Source organism: Cryptomeria japonica, chromosome 6 (assembly GCF_030272615.1).
Source record: "Cryptomeria japonica chromosome 6, Sugi_1.0, whole genome shotgun sequence".
In the NCBI taxonomy this organism is placed as follows: domain Eukaryota; kingdom Viridiplantae; phylum Streptophyta; class Pinopsida; order Cupressales; family Cupressaceae; genus Cryptomeria; species Cryptomeria japonica.
Window position 1 is genome coordinate 328,481,037 of NC_081410.1, and position 16,498 is coordinate 328,497,534.

Below are 16,498 nucleotides of genomic sequence, written 5' to 3' on the forward strand. Positions count from 1 at the left end.
CCCACAAAGTCATGACTAATCAGCACCATATCATCTTTCGACCTGACTCTATCAGTAGCCCCACTTTAGGTCTTCCTGGTCAGCCCAAGACACGTGGCATCATCTCCTAGTATCATTGTCTGTAACCTCCTTACAACTTCCATCGCAGGGATATGGAGGTCATCGCATATGTTCACACTTTACTGCTTTACATAATTCTTGCTAACCCTTTCAGAATTAAAAGTCGGGCACCTTTTATCTCAGAACATAACATCGCCATTCATCTTGAACACATGTCGATTGATAGTACTGTTAGTAAACTAATTTTTACTGCTTGAAAACCGGTGACACAAGGCTTTGGTAGGTTACACCACCAGCTTGTCCTTTTCCACTGAAGACAAGTGGCATCATCTTGTAATGTCGTGGTCTTTATCTTCACTACACTTTTAACCATGGGGAAGTGTAGACAGTCAGATCTATTCTGCTTTTATAAACCAACTGAAACATCTAGTATTTGAAACTTAGGAAAAATGCGGGCACAAGCACAAATATTAAAAGAGACCTGACTATAGGGAAATCTTTTCTAAAACCAGTCAACCACAACTTAGCGCTTAGGAAATAAAATGGCCCTACCCATGGTAAACAACCCTTGGCCTTAGTTGGAAAAAGTAAAGATGAGATATGTCATTGCTAGGGTTTTCTTCGCAAGACATAAGAAATTTTGATAAACCCTAAACCCTAGATCTTGAACCTTTACAGAGGTTGCAATGAAAACCAGAAAGATCACTATTTAAGCTCAAAAATGAGAATTCTCATACAATCAATTTTTTAGGGCTATCAGTGGCTCTAGTTGGGGAGGTCCATTTCACAGGAATGAGATGAGAAACCAAAATCTTTGGTGAAGCATACCAATTGCAAGGCAAACCAAAAATAAATTACCTGGACAAGGTAACTTCAATAGAAAAGGAACTACACTATGAAATAAAACCTAAATAAAGCTCATGGATAATAGCTACTTTTAAGAAAAGTAGAACCTCAAAAATTGTCCATGAACAGGCAATTCAAGAGGGAATTATTAATCATTCCATTGGGCATAGAGTTAGAAAATTTACTCTACCCCAAATTACTTGTGGCCTACAAGGTCAAACCACATGTGATGGCCCAATGCCATCTGTCAATATCAACCAATACTTTCCTTTGTCAAAAATATAGTTATGATCACATTGCATCTTGAGCAGTCTAGAGACATCACTACTATATAATTGGTCCTTCCTCAGCATATCATAAAAAACATTTATCTCAGTGCACTGTCCATTTATCTGAACCTTATCGTCAAGCATTGCTTGAAATAAACAAAACCCATACTCAATATCTAAAATGGAGATGTGTCAATAACAACATTCAACAAGTTTTATGCCAGCCTCATCAAGCTGAAAAAGGGAAGTGAACCACTTCATACTCTATTATGCAATTGTCATCACAAAAATTGGTTTCCTCATCTGTTTGTACCTCTATAACATGCTCATCATTAAAGCATTTTTGCAAACATGGTACAAACTCATTACAAAGATCAAAGGAAAATCTCTCAGATGTTGGTCCATCCATTATAATAACTATTTTACAAATATCTATCATTGGCAATTGACACTTTATTGGTTGATTTCACTATGTTGCTATTGATGGCAACATGATTTTGTGTTCTAGAGTCATGTTTTGATTCTATGGTGTAACAGTAGACACTTCACAGATTCTACACCAGCATTGACATCGGTAGGATAAAATATTTCTTTGGTCACCGGCAAGGTAGGCCGACATCGTATAGTAAATATTATCAGTATTGGAGGCCGACATATCTTGGATCTAGCATTGACAATTTGTTTTAATGTTTATACATTTATGTTATTTGGCCGACATGTAATCTATTATTGTATATATCTTTGTAAGCCGACATAAGGCATAAAATTTGTATAGGGTATATAGGTCAATTAAGATTCGATCACTTAGAGAGATAGAATATAGACATGGTGATGGATATGTGAATGTAATATGATGCGAAATTATTCACAGAGATTATGTATGTGAGGAAATTATTGTAAGGGTTTTTCTGGTAAAGGGGTTTAGGGTTTTATCGGAACAGACAGAGCTTAAACCAGAATTGTATTCTGGCATAGAAGATGCTATCTTAACAGTTCACACTTCTCAAGATTGTAGTCTGGAATTTTGTGTAGTCAGTGAGGCTCCTATTGTGATTGAGCAGTGTGCTCTAGGCTGTAAGCCTTCCTGCAAGTGCAGGCCCCATATATTTTGTAATATCTCTTCATATGGCCAGTGGATTGATATTGTGGGTCATAAATCCGATCATGGTTTTTCCTCTTTGAGTTTTTCCACATATAAATTTGTGTGTTATGATTCTCATTTATGTGTTTGGCTTATTGGTTGTTTACTTCTTTCAATTTTGTATGTACCGGTATACCGGTTGGTGTATGCATGTTTTAATAAGGCCAAAATATAATATTCTGGTATAACACTAATTCACCCCCCCCCCCCTTCTTAGTGTTATTGGTTTCCAATAATTGGTATCAGAGCCTTGTGCCTCGAAGGAAGTTTAACAGCTTGAGGAAGATCCTGAAACTGGAATCCATGGATATGGCTTTGGAGAAGTAACTTGAAATGGAACTTGAAGATTATGATGCTGAAAGGTTGAAGAACTTGAAGATTATGATGCTGAAAGGTTGAAGAACTTAAAGCTACAAGATGAATTGAATTCTTCTAAGGAATTCATTCTTGTCCTACAAGAGAGGCTATCATTTGTTCAAGCTAGAAGGAAGGAACTTTTGCAAAATTAGGATAATGAAGAGAAAAATGCACTTACGGAACAATGTCAGAAATTGAGTCAAGAGAACATGGTTATGAAGAATGAAATGAAAGTTATAACTATGAGGATGTCTAAGGATATTGAGGATAGGAAGAAAAAGGAAGAAAATCTTGTTGTATCCCTGAAGAACAAATTTGAAGAATGTGGTAGGTTGGTTCATGAAAATGATATGTTGAGACCTGATTTGGTACAATCCTAGAGTAATGAGAAAGATCTTGAGAGACAAATGATAATACTAAGAAAATATTTAACTGTTGCAAGTGAGTACAAATAAAAATTCAAGATCAGCTCAGCATAGCTTGATGAGTTACTGAAGAGACAGAGGCAAATTGAAGATTCCAATGGACGTGGATTTGAGCAAGGACAGAGTTCCAACACTACTAATGAAAATCAAAATCATAAGGCACTGGTAAGACAATTCAATGCTTATAAATTTAATGGTAGATGTTTTGTTTGCAATAGATTTGGTCACATGGCTAGGCAATGTACAAACAGAGCAAATTAGAACCCTAATTCTGCTCCTGGTAAATGTTCTAAATGCAATAAGTTTTGTCATATGATAGAATATTGTAGAATAAATGTTAAATTCTATGCTTATGGAAAATTTGGACATATGGCTAATCAGTGCAGGTGAAGCAATTTCACCAGTTTTAGCAAAGCAATTCAAAAGAACAATGTTACATGTTATGCATGTAATGAAGTTGGACATATTGCTAAGTTCTATAGAAGTAAAAATCCATTGGTTAGTAATGGAGGATCAAATGAAAAAGGAAAATAAAAGGTTAGTGAAATCTGAAAAGATCATACTCAGAGATGGGTTAGGAAGACTGAAGCACAATCATCGGGATGGGAATGTCTCGGTTACTTATCCAACAGAAGAGGTTGCTCCTACACCGACAGGAAACTCATCTGGTATCTAAGGAAGATGACTTAGGGGTAGGAAAAATTCATGAAGATGTTGCATATGCCCCGAGAAGAGGTTCTGGAAGATGTTCCAGATATTGGAGAGGATTGTCTAACATGGATATGTTCTGAGTGAGATCGGGTATCTTTCATCTGTAGTCATTTATGTCAATGGAAGATTAGGGTTTTTTTAAGGATAAAAGGTTGAATACACTTCATTGTTAATCACCCTGCATTCAGAGCAATTTCAAAGCGATTCAAAGCGACTAAGTGCGATCAGAGGCAATTCAAAGCAATCAGCGTTCTTCTTGAGCAATTTCACCGGAGTCTAGATGAATTTATTGAAGATTTTCACCGAGAGAAATCAAAAGGTATTTATCTTTAAACATGGAAGTGGGATCATCCTCTATTCATTTTTTGTTGCAAACCCAATTGTCGTAGAGGTCAAGGACCACCCCATGCCAATTTTCAAGCGGTATCCACATGCGGCTAACTTGGAAGATTCGATTGGAGTGTTTTCTAACATTCTGGAGGGAGTTCTATATGTAGAGGATGTTAGGGCATATGTTCATTGTCATATCAAAGACTTGGGAACTTCATAAATTAAGGGCATGTATATGAGTGAACTAATGGGAGAATCTAGAAAGATCAAACCAACATATAAACATATTGAAGACCTAGGGTTTATAGACATTTTGTATATTCTGGAGTTTGAGGATGAGATAATCAAATATGTACTGAGTAGAATACATGGGGAATTCATATGGCTAAATAGGCCTTACAAAATCACCAAGGAAGCCATCTGGGCAATTACTAGCTTACCATCGGTAGGTCAACATCCAGATAAGAAAGTTTCAAACAACTTCGTGAGGAAGATCACTGGCGCTAAATCTAACAAAATATCCATGAAAGTGAGCACTATCACCGACACGAACATCAAATTTGGTAGCATGATCATTGGGTATAAGGTAACTCAATCAAACCGACTAAATTCTATTTCTAGTTCATGCATTTTGGTTGCATACAAAATGATGAGAGATAATGTAAAGTTAGATCTATGTGATTGGATGCTTGATGAGATGATAATAAACTTAGGGAAGATTAAGGGTGAGAAGAAGGGTACATTACGATATGGGAACTTGTTAGTCTGCTTGATGCTATATTTTTTGAATGATTCACCCGGTTCTAGTAAGAGGCAATGGGCTTTTGACATTCTGATAGGAAGACAATTGAAATAGTCAATTTTTGCATTAGGAAGCCAGAGAGATGATAAGATATGGGGGTATTTTAAGGCAATCTATGAGGTCTAGGGTAAGAGTACCTGAGCATATTGTAGAGAAATACTCTACCAACATTTGCTTCATGGTAAAGAAGGATGAGACTCTCATGGAAGCAATTAAGCCCCAAAATATTTGGATTGAAGAAATGAGCTATGAGGTAGATGCACAGATTCTTGATGCCTGTGCGAAAATGCTAATTGATGCACCAATTGATGAGGCAGAGAAGCCCTATGGTACTGCATAGCAGAAAACTCAAGAGATTGAAACAGAGCTCAACCGGAAGAAAAGAGAGAAATGGGAAGGAAAAGAAAGTGAGTTTGTGTAGAAGGCCTCAAAGGATATTCAAGCACTAATTGATGTTGCCCTAGAGAAAGGCAAAAAGAGGAAGGATCATGAAGTTCATATTGAGCCTATTATTGCAGAATCTGAATCAGAGGATGACACATTGTTAGCATTTAAGAGGGTTGTTAGGAAGAAATCGGAGGAAACAAAGGCATAGGCAAAGAAGCAACTGATTAGGAAGGTCACAATCAAGATACCATTACAGAAGAAAGCACCTAAAGCTACACCTACAGCTACATCTGTAACTGCCAAGAGCAAGAAGAAGAATGACACTGATTTTGGTAAGGTTTCACCTAAAACTTGTGCAGAATTGGTAGATGAAATCACTAAAGATGGCATGTTGAATAATGTTCAATTTTATTATGAAAACTTAGAGGATGATGAACAGAGAGAGGTAGAGGAAGCAATCCTATTATACTTGGATATTTATAAGAAAGCTTTAATAGAGATAGAAAATCAAATACTTGTTGAATTATATAACATGTTAGATGCTAGAAGATTATTAGCTATGAAAGATGATAAACACATTAAAATATAGGAGCTATTATCTATCTATGTTACTATAGCTCCAGATGAAATGGAAAAGACACTTGAGGCGGTAGACAGAAAATTTTCAATAGCAAACATAAGATAACTAGTCTGATGCTAGGGAGAGTGAATGAAGTAATAAAGGAAACTCAAAAAGCATAGATTAAATTTTGGGGAGAAAAAAGAGGATTCTTTACTTCACCAAAAACCAAGAAAGACACTACAGATACCTCGGTTGAAGGAAAAAGAAAGGGGATTACTGGTAATTCACCCTCAGTTTTGAAAAATATCAAGATAGTGGAAATTGAGCCCCTGGTAAATACAAATGTATAGACAAATACTGAGAATGAACAAGCTAACATTATACAGGATACTAATATTAAGGATAATTTTCCTCTAGATACAAATGTATAGGTTGAGGTTACTATTCCTACAGAGGAACCGACAATTGCACAGACTGCACCAAGTGGCGAAGCCACCGATGCAAGTGAGGAGGTTATAAAGAATAAAACATCAGAAGAGAAAATAGGGGAATCCAGCAAGGAACCTATTGTTGGTCCATCATTATTGTCAATTGACACTTCTTAGGTGGAAAAGAAAAACATTACAGAAATGAGTTCCACTGAACTAATGATGATTGCTACACAAAAACTGATGAAGGAGGGATCCACAGATAAGGGGATTATAGATCAATCAATCAATGTACTACATCGATTGGTCCCAAAGTGTAAGATTAAAAATGAAGTGAGACCATCCAACAAGCTTAAGGTAATCACTGAGCACATATCAAAAGACTTTCAATCCTTACAGCAAATCTCAAACTGACAAGCATTAGAAATATTTATTCAAGCTAAGAGAGTTGCTTTTGATCAAGTAATTGAAATAGAGAAGAAAAATATTGACGAGAAGCTAATCCTAATAGAAAATTCTTTGAAACAATGTACAAATATATATAGGGTATGTTGTAACACTAAAATACTTACAACCAATGTGGATAGAAAGATAAAAGAGATTCAGGGGAAAATTGCAAGTATTGCTAACTCTTTTGACAGACTGGTTTCATTGACTACATCAATTGATGGTCAAATTATGATTTTGGAGAACCAAATTTCTACTATTGAAAATGAAAGAGACAAAATAATTAGAAAAGCCAGAAGTCTGAGAGGCTTGGTAAGTCCCCGATTAGATTCACTCTGTGTACACAAGAAAGAATGCATGGCTATGGTGGAAAAGCCCGCACTAGAAGAGGTAAATGAGAAAGAGTCTTTTTCACATTTATTGAGTAGACTTGTATCTATGTCTGGCACATTCAAAACTGGTTGGGATACTTATGTGGAGTTACTGGAGAAAGCTTATCCGGAAATTTTGAAGTTGGTCAAGCTCCGGTAAGATATTTTTGGGGATATTCATTGTACAATTCTTATTCTTTGACATTCTTTCTAGAATTTTTTTTTGGCATTGATATCAAAGGGGGAGTAGTATGGATGTGAAAAAGAATAAAAGAATTGTATACATTAAGGGGAGTTATAGAGTTTTGGAATTTTTGGAGATGTGCAGTATTTTGCATATTCAGCTCAAGGAGAGCAGGGCAGAATGAAACTGGCAGATGAAACCTTGACCATTTTTCACATGAGTGTTGACATCAATGCCAAAGGGGGAGATTTTTGGCAATTGACACTTTATTGGTTGGTTTCACTATGTTTTCATTGCTGGCAACATGATTTTGTGTTCTGGCTTCATGTTTTTAATCTATGGTGTACCGACAGACACTTCACATATTCTACATCGACACTAACACCAGTAGGATAGAAGATTTGTTTGGTCACCGATAAGACAGACCGACATGGTATAGTAAAGATTATCGGTATTAGAGGCTGACATATCTTAGATCCAGCATCGGCAATTTGTTTTAATGTTTATACATTTATGTTATCTGGTTGACATGTAATCTGATATTGTATGTATCTTTGTAAGCCAACATAAGGCATAAAAGTTGTATAGGGTATATAGGTCAGTTAAGGTTAGATCACTTAGAGAGATAGAATATAGACATGGTGATGGATATGTGAATGTAATATGATGTGAAATTATTTAGAGAGATTATGTATGTAAGGAAATTATTGTAAGGGTTATTCCGATAACAGGGTTTAGGGTTTCACCGGAATAGACAGAGCTTAAACCGGAACTATATTCTGGCATAGAAGATTCTATCTTAGCAGTTCACACTTCTCCGGATTGTAGTCTAGAATTTTGTGTAGTCAGTGAGGCTCCTATTGTGATTGAGCATTGTGCTCTAGGTTGTAAGCCTTCCTACAAGTGCAAGCCCCTCATATTTTGTAATATCTCTTGATATGGCCAGTGGATTGATATTGTGGGTCACAAATCCTATCATGGTTTTTCCTCTTTGAGGTTTTCCACATATAAATATGTGTGTTATGATTCTCATTTATGTGCTCAGCATTCATAACATCAAAAAGAAAATCACCCCCACATTCACTAATCATAATTGTTTCTAGATCAATTTTATAGAAATCCTCAAGAGTATCAGGACAACAGGTTTCAGCATAATCTTTTTCATCTTCTTCAATCTCCCACTCTTCATATGAAGCAAAATCATTGCATGAAACCAGTTCACTATAGGGTTGATCCCTAAACTAGTCTAATAAAATATCCTCATTATTTGTTTATTTCTGAGTCCTTTCATACACAACTATTTGTAATGGAACAATTGGTTTGTAACTATTTAAAACATTATTTTAGAGGACACACACCTCAATCAACCTTTTATGCACCTTACTCTAGGTGGTTCCTGTGGCATAGATACAAGTTGCAACATACTCTCATTATTTGAACACACCACACAACTCTTTATCTCACAGATATTATCAGCAAAAGTTGATGGCATCTCATCATCTGAATTTTCATTATCACATATAACTACTTCTTGAGAGACTGAGTTTATATCTTCAAAATCTTGCATATTTGCATCTATTTCAAACATAAAACTTTCCAATTCTTCATACTCACTATTGGATCTACCTGAAACATAAGACTATAGATAAATCTCCTATGGGATCTTCTTCCTGGAGCAATTACTATTGTTGTCATTTGGTGAAGCGATTGACATCCTCTCCATCTCTATATCCAATATGTTAGATAATTTCTTGATTACCTTTTCTTCATCAATATGAGGAATAACCATTGTCTAGGACAAGTTCTCTTCACTCACATTTTTGTTCAAATCATAATTAATAATAGGGCTAATGTGATCAATAGGGATGTAAACATCTTGAAATTGATCTTTATCTTCTGGCTCGTGCCTCTCTTTAACCTCTAATGTTTTGGGATAGCATACCCTTGAAAATAGATAACCCCTAGGGATTCCATACTTCAAGTTGTTTTCAATATCCATTGTTATCCTATAAGCCTGATATAAGGTTTTAGGATCTTTATCTCTCAATAAATAACTCTCTTCATCATCAAATGCAGCCAAATAAACAACTAAACATACTACATGATTTGGTCTATAACTGCTAGGAATTTCATCCAATGTCCTAGCAAACTTGAGATTAAAAGAAGGTACTAACTCATCTTCTTCCTTCAAGATACCCATGAATGTTTTCATAACTGAGCTTGGATTAATTCTTTCACTAAACTATTTCATGAATCCTACCTTTAATTCATCCCATGACAAGATAGAACATGCTGGAAGGTAAGAAAACCAATCTGTTGCATTTTCCTTCAAAGATTCAACAAACAGCTTCATGAAAACATCTTCCTAATTTATCTCAAAATCTCCCATTAATTCATAAAACTCCTGCAAATGCTGACGTATTGATTCTAATCTTTTCCCACTGAATTTTGGCAGTCATTCCCTAACCTTTGCAGGAACAGGATTTGGGAAACCTTGGATACCATTAAAACTTAATGTCTTATATCTTTCCATAAAGAAATCTCTATAGTGATTTGGCAGATGTTGCACATTTATACTTGACATTTCATAGGGAAGCACAGGCACATAATACATATTTTCATTCATTTCCTACTTCTTTCCTTTTGCCATAAATCTTAAACTATTACACTGCATAGCTCAAAATATACTTCATCTAACCTCATACAGAATGTCAAAATTGTGTCACAGGAGTATGTAAAATAATCACTACCATTCCCTTCCTTAGTGTTTCTCTCACCCTCTAGGGAACATTTCTACACATAATTTTCATAAAAATAGACTTAACTCATGAAAATCAAAATACCTAGAAATGTTGAAGTTGTTGCTGCCTTCTTTAACTAGGGATTTGCAATATCACCTTTAATCCTTCAAATATTTAACACTGATCTTTGACAGAGTTGTCACCTCCTTGCAAAGGAAAAATACTCAAAAAATTGGAAATTCTTCATAGGCCAGATTTGTTTCAACACAACACTACAACACTTCCTTATCATAACATGGCATTATACAGATTTCTTCCTCAACCTGTTGGGGTACTTCACCATAAGAGTTCAAATCTGCTTCATCTTTTTCTATAAATTCTTTGGTTCTTCAAACAAATGCACATTGGTGCATAGATCTCAGAGTCGCCACTCACAACTTGTGAGGTATTACAAATAATTTTGAAACATGGACAGATCTAGACAGAACTTTTTATCAAAAGATGAACTATAGTAGATTCTCCGGCAACATTTATGAGAATTTTGAAACATCAACAAGGGACATATTAAGAAAATTTTCACACTATGGGAAAAGATTTGAGTCATAGTTGTCATTTTTGTTGGTGACTCAGATGGGATAATCTCAACTATATATTAAGCAAATATTTTCTAACCAGAGACTCTCAACAGTTTATTCTTCCCCAGCAGAGTCGCCATTTTTGTTGGTTCCCAAAATAAACGGGTTTGCACTGCCATAGGGCAGAGACCAAGCTATTTTCTTCTAAAATATCTATGGAAAGACACTTCCAACTATCAATATCCTTCAGACTTGGACCAACATCAACAAGGATACAAGATCCTTCTATACTTTGGGCTCTACAGAACCCGGGAGGGTAATCCCTTCAGTGAACTTCTTGATCTCTACAACAATACTCATGAATTTATTGAAAACAAAGTAGATTATATCATAAAAGGGCTCAACAGAAAGGGAAAATGATCGAGGATGGAAAATCCTTCAGTGATCCTCAACCTTACGCTGGATCATGAGATGGGCGAGACAACTTTCAGAAAATACATGAAAACTTAACAATGATATTCTGATATTTAAAAGATTTTTTTGAGGAATCACAAAGAAAATAGACTAGAAATTGAAAACCTAATGACATTTTCTAGCAAATACCAATGCCTTGTTCATTTGGGCTACAGAGTCTCTGAAACGTTGCTGAAATCTGATAAAAACGTATCTAATAGTTGATTTAGTCTTGAACAATACTACCTTACAATATCGTTATGTCTACAATCCCACCTGAACTACTTATCAAATCCTGGTACAAATCTTATTTCTCTGTAATCTCATTCAAGCATTTTAATTAGCCCCTTGGACTAAAGCATAGAATGGAAAACTACATACATCATAACAATGCAATAAACAAATGAAACCCTTGCTCCCATTTGCTCAAAAGAAGATAAAATTGCATGCAGGAGAGTAAATATTAGAGAATATATTTGTATTAATATCATAGGCTATCTTCTATCAGATAACGGACGACAATTTTGATTATAGAATAACCCATTTGAAAAGGAAACTTGTAACTACTTCATTACTTCTGCTCTACATAATGATATTATAGTTCCTACTATTTTTTCATGACTCTCTAAAACTATATGAAACCTAACCCTGTAGATTGGACCTACTTTTACAGAGATCCTTCTCAGAAATCTCAGAACCCTAACTTATAGCCTTGATTTCCCTTTTATAGAAAGCAAGGGAGTGACAAGCTTCAAGCCAAAAGACACCTGTCACCAAAAACCCAACCAAAGAGGTTGTACACAATTATGTTACAAAATATTCCTTATCCACATGCTAGTGTCCATGATGAGGTGGAACCAAAATCTTCAGCTGATTATCTATAGAAACGAAATCACTTGAGTCGTGTCAATATCACCTAGACACTTCTGTATGGACCCTAAGATGCTCAGTCTGCTCTACATAGCATTTCCCTTCCTGAAAAGGAAAACAGATCCCAACAAGAAATAAGATTTCCCATGAATTAGAGGAAAATTTGAAACCTTTATGCCCCGGATCAGAGGAAATGGAAAAGGGACCTTGGGAGTAAATATAATTTGTTGATAAGGCATTGCAGCTTCCATGTCATTGTAGAGACGACTGGCTACCAATCCTTACTCGAACAAATCCTTCTTTCAGTTCCCTATGAGCTCCCTCTTGGAACACTCTGCCAACAAATTAGAGAGTAAGAATAGAGGATATGTATTGGGTGGCTTTTTTCTGATAAGAAAAGGATTTCACACCCCCTTTGACAATCCTCTAATCTTTCACAACCCCTCTGAAAATGAGCAACCTCATACCAGAGATCAAATATCCATCGAGTGTCAAAAAACATCTTCACACTGATGAAAAACTATTCTCAGAAAAATGAAGAAGTTTGTATCCATTTCTACCCATTCTATCACCAGCCAAGTAAATTTATAATCAGAATTACATTCAAAATGGTGGAGCTAATCCATGTGAAGAATCATCATCCTGATATTTTTTGGTCATCTTTCTAGCTATGGATTCCAGCAATCATGCCTACAACTCAGGTCACTATCATTTCTAGGCCATCACTCCATTGCCACCTACATATGTTCACCTTGTGTGAATGATTTTTTTCCAATCTTATTCCTTATTGAGTGTATAGTCTTCTTCTTCAGGATTCCTATCAACAAGCAATCTTTGAATTCATTAGAGAACTCATGGTCCATCATATATAAACCTGAAAATAATCTCGATCCTTTTATATCTCTAAGATATCATCCTTAATTGTCTAATCAGTCCTTTACCCAACAAGGACCTTGCACAAGCTTCCACAGGAGTCATTCGATATTCAAAACTTCAAACTTATCACCATCAATCCTAAGTCGACAAGTCTGCATCCTATTCATCCTATCTTTCCCATGCGGGCTACAACCAATATCTTTAATGACCCCTTTTAATCTCAAATTTGAAACTCGGTCGCAGATCTTACCCAGCCTGGCAAACCAAATAATAATTATTGAGTGGTGTGGCATTTGACCTTCCATCTATATTCGCGGACCCACGCGGTCATGACTAATCAGTGCCATATCATTTTTTGACTTGACTCTGTCAATGGCCCACCATAGGTCTTCCTAGTCAGCCTGGGATGCATGGCATCATCTCATGATGCCACGGTCTGTAATCTCCTTGCAACTTCCATCACAGGGATACGGGGGCTATCGGATATGTTCACACTTTATTTCTTTACACAGTGCTCATTAACCCTTTTATAATTAAAATTCAGGAACATTTTATCTCAAAACATAGCATCATTGTTCATCTTGAACACATGCAAATTGATAGGACTATTAGTAAACTAATTTTTACCACTTGAAAACTGGTGACACAAGGCTTTCCCAGGTTACACCGCCAGCTTGTCCTTTTCCACTGAAGACAAGTTGCATCATCTTGGGATGTCGTGATCTTTATCGTCACTACACTTTTAACCACAAGGAAGTGTGGAATGTCAGATCTGTTCTACTTTTATCAACCAGTTGAAACATTTAGGATTTTAGACTTAGAAAAAATGTGGGCGCATGCACAAATATTAAAAGAGATCAACTATAGGGAAATCTATTCTAAAACCGGTCTACCACAACTTAGTGCTTAGAAAATAAAATGGCCCCACCCATGGCAAACAACCCTTGTCCTTAGTGGGAAAAAGTAACGATGAGATATATCATTGCTAGGGTTTTCTTCACAAGACATAAGAAATTTGGATAAACCCTAAACCCTAGATATTGAACCTTGACAGAGGATGTAAATAAAACTAGAAAGATCACTATTTAAGCTCAAAATTGAGAATTCTCATACAATCATTTTTTATGGCTATCAGTGACAATTATTTCATGTTGTTCATTGATAACTATTCAAGGATTATGTGGGTTACTTCCTTAAGGGATAAGCCTGAAGAATTAGAGAAGTTCAAGATTTTCAAAGCTATGGTTGAGACCGAGACTAGTCTGAAGCTGAAGTGTTTGATAAAAGGTGATACCGGTAAGACTCCTTATGAATTATGGTTTGGTCATGCTCCTACAGTTAGATATATCAAAAATTTTGGTAGTAAATGATATATCAAAAGAGATGAAGATCTAGGTGGGTTTGATGCTAGAAGTGATGAAGGAATCTTTCTTGGTTATTCTACTAAGAGTAAGGCCTATTGGTGTTATAACAAAATATTTAGGAAGATAGTTGAAAGTGCTAATGTGAAGGTTGATGAATGAAATGAGAGACAAATAAGATCTTGTAGATATGACTTGGATGATCAAGATATCAATACAGATAAAGTAAAGCAAGTGCAGATTGATATGGAAAAGCCTGAGAATGAAGGAGAAGTAAGTGTTAGTGTAGAAGTAAGAGGTCAAGAGTCTAACAATCAGGAAAATCCTAAGACTCCTAGGTATGTAAGGCTAAATCATTCAGAGAATTAGATCATAGGAGATAAGAATAATGGAGTGATGACTAGGAGAATAATTGGTGAAGAGTATTGCCTGATTTATAAGATTGAACCTAAGGATGTTGATGAAGCTTGCAAAGATAAAAATTGGGTTAAAGTAATGGAAGAAGAGTCGAATTAGATTGAGAGGAATAATACATGGATTCTTGTTCCCAGACCTAAGGATAAAAATATAATTGGAACTAAATGGGTGTTTTGAAATGAATGAGAAAGGTGAAGTTGTTAGGAATAAAGCAAGACTTGTTTGTAAGGGTTATTCTTAGATGGAAGGTATTGATTTTGAGGATACTTTTTCTTTGGTAGCTATAATTGAAGTTGTTAGATTATTTCTTGCTTACGTTGCTTACAAAGATTTCAAAGTGTATGAGATGGATGTCAAGTCATCCTTTCTTAATGGTGAGATGGAAGAAGAATTTTACATTGAGCAACCAGATGGTTTTCAATTGACATATTAGAAGGATATGGTTTGTAAGTTGAAGAAAGCATTAGCAATCCCTGAGAGCTTGGTATGCCAGATTCGATAAGTATTTGATGAAGCTTGAATTCAATAAAGGTACTCTTGATAGTAATCTATAGTTCAAGATTGATAATGATAACATCTTAATTGTTGAAGTTTTTGTTGATGATATTATTTTTGGTGGAAATGATGGTTTGTGCAAGAAGTTTGTTGATGATATGCAGAATGAGTTTGTGATGTCTATGATTGGTGAGATGAAATTCTTTTTGGGATTGCAAATTACTTAGTTGGATATAGATATTTTCATATCATAGTCTAAGTATGTGAAGAAATTGTTGAAGAAATTTGGTTTGGATGATGCAAAGCTTGTCGGTACACCTATGACGACCAGATGTAAGTTGACAATGGATGATGACTCTCCAAAAGTAAATCAGACAAGATATAGATCTATGATTGTTAGTTTTTTGTATTTGACTCAAACTAGACCAGATATTATGCATGTTGTATTCCTTGTTTCTAGATTTCAAGTTGATCCTAAGGAATCTCATGTAGTTGTTGTGAAAAGAATTTTCAGATATTTTAAAGGGATAGTTGATTTTGGTTTGTGGTATCCTAAAGATGATTATTTCACTTTGAGTGTTTTTACTAATATTGATTGGGTAGGTGATGTTAATGACAAAAAGAGTACTAGTGGTGGTGCATTTTTCTTGGGTAAGAGATTGGTTTCATGGATGAGTAAGAAGAAAAATGCTATATCTTTGTCTACTACAAAAGATGAATACATTGTTGCTGCTAGCAATTTTACTCAGGTGATTTGGATGAAGCAGATGTTAAAGGATATAAAAGTTATTTTTGATGATCCTACTGCTATATATTATGATAATTCAAGTCTATAAACATTTCTAAGAATCTGGTGTTGCATTCAAAGACCAAGCATATATCAATCAAGTTTCATTTATTGAGAGAAACGATGAATGAAAAGGAAGTCAGATTGGAGGATGTAAGGAACAGATTGCAGATATCTTCACAAAGCCTTTACCTAAAGACACGTTTGAGTATCCCAGAGAGAAGCTAGGGCTGATTTCTCCTCCTGATGAGAACTAAGATGCATAGAGTGTTGACATATGTGCAGAAGTTTGATGACATGATGATATTGTATGTTGTCATTGATGTCAATATGCTAAAGTATGAACCGATATATTGAAGTAAGCAAACTGGGAAGAGAACCGGTATGATGATGTGAACCGGTATATGTGAAAAATTCAAGTGGTATGTTTTTTCAAATGAACCGGTATGTTGGAATGTGAACCGGTATATGGAAATTTTTGTATCGGGGTTTCATTTGGTATAACTACCGGTTGGTAGTCTCAGCTTCAGGGTTTTTGGTTGATGCATTTTAAGTCTGTGTGATTCGATCGATGATATTCTGTGATGAGTTAGCATTGAAATG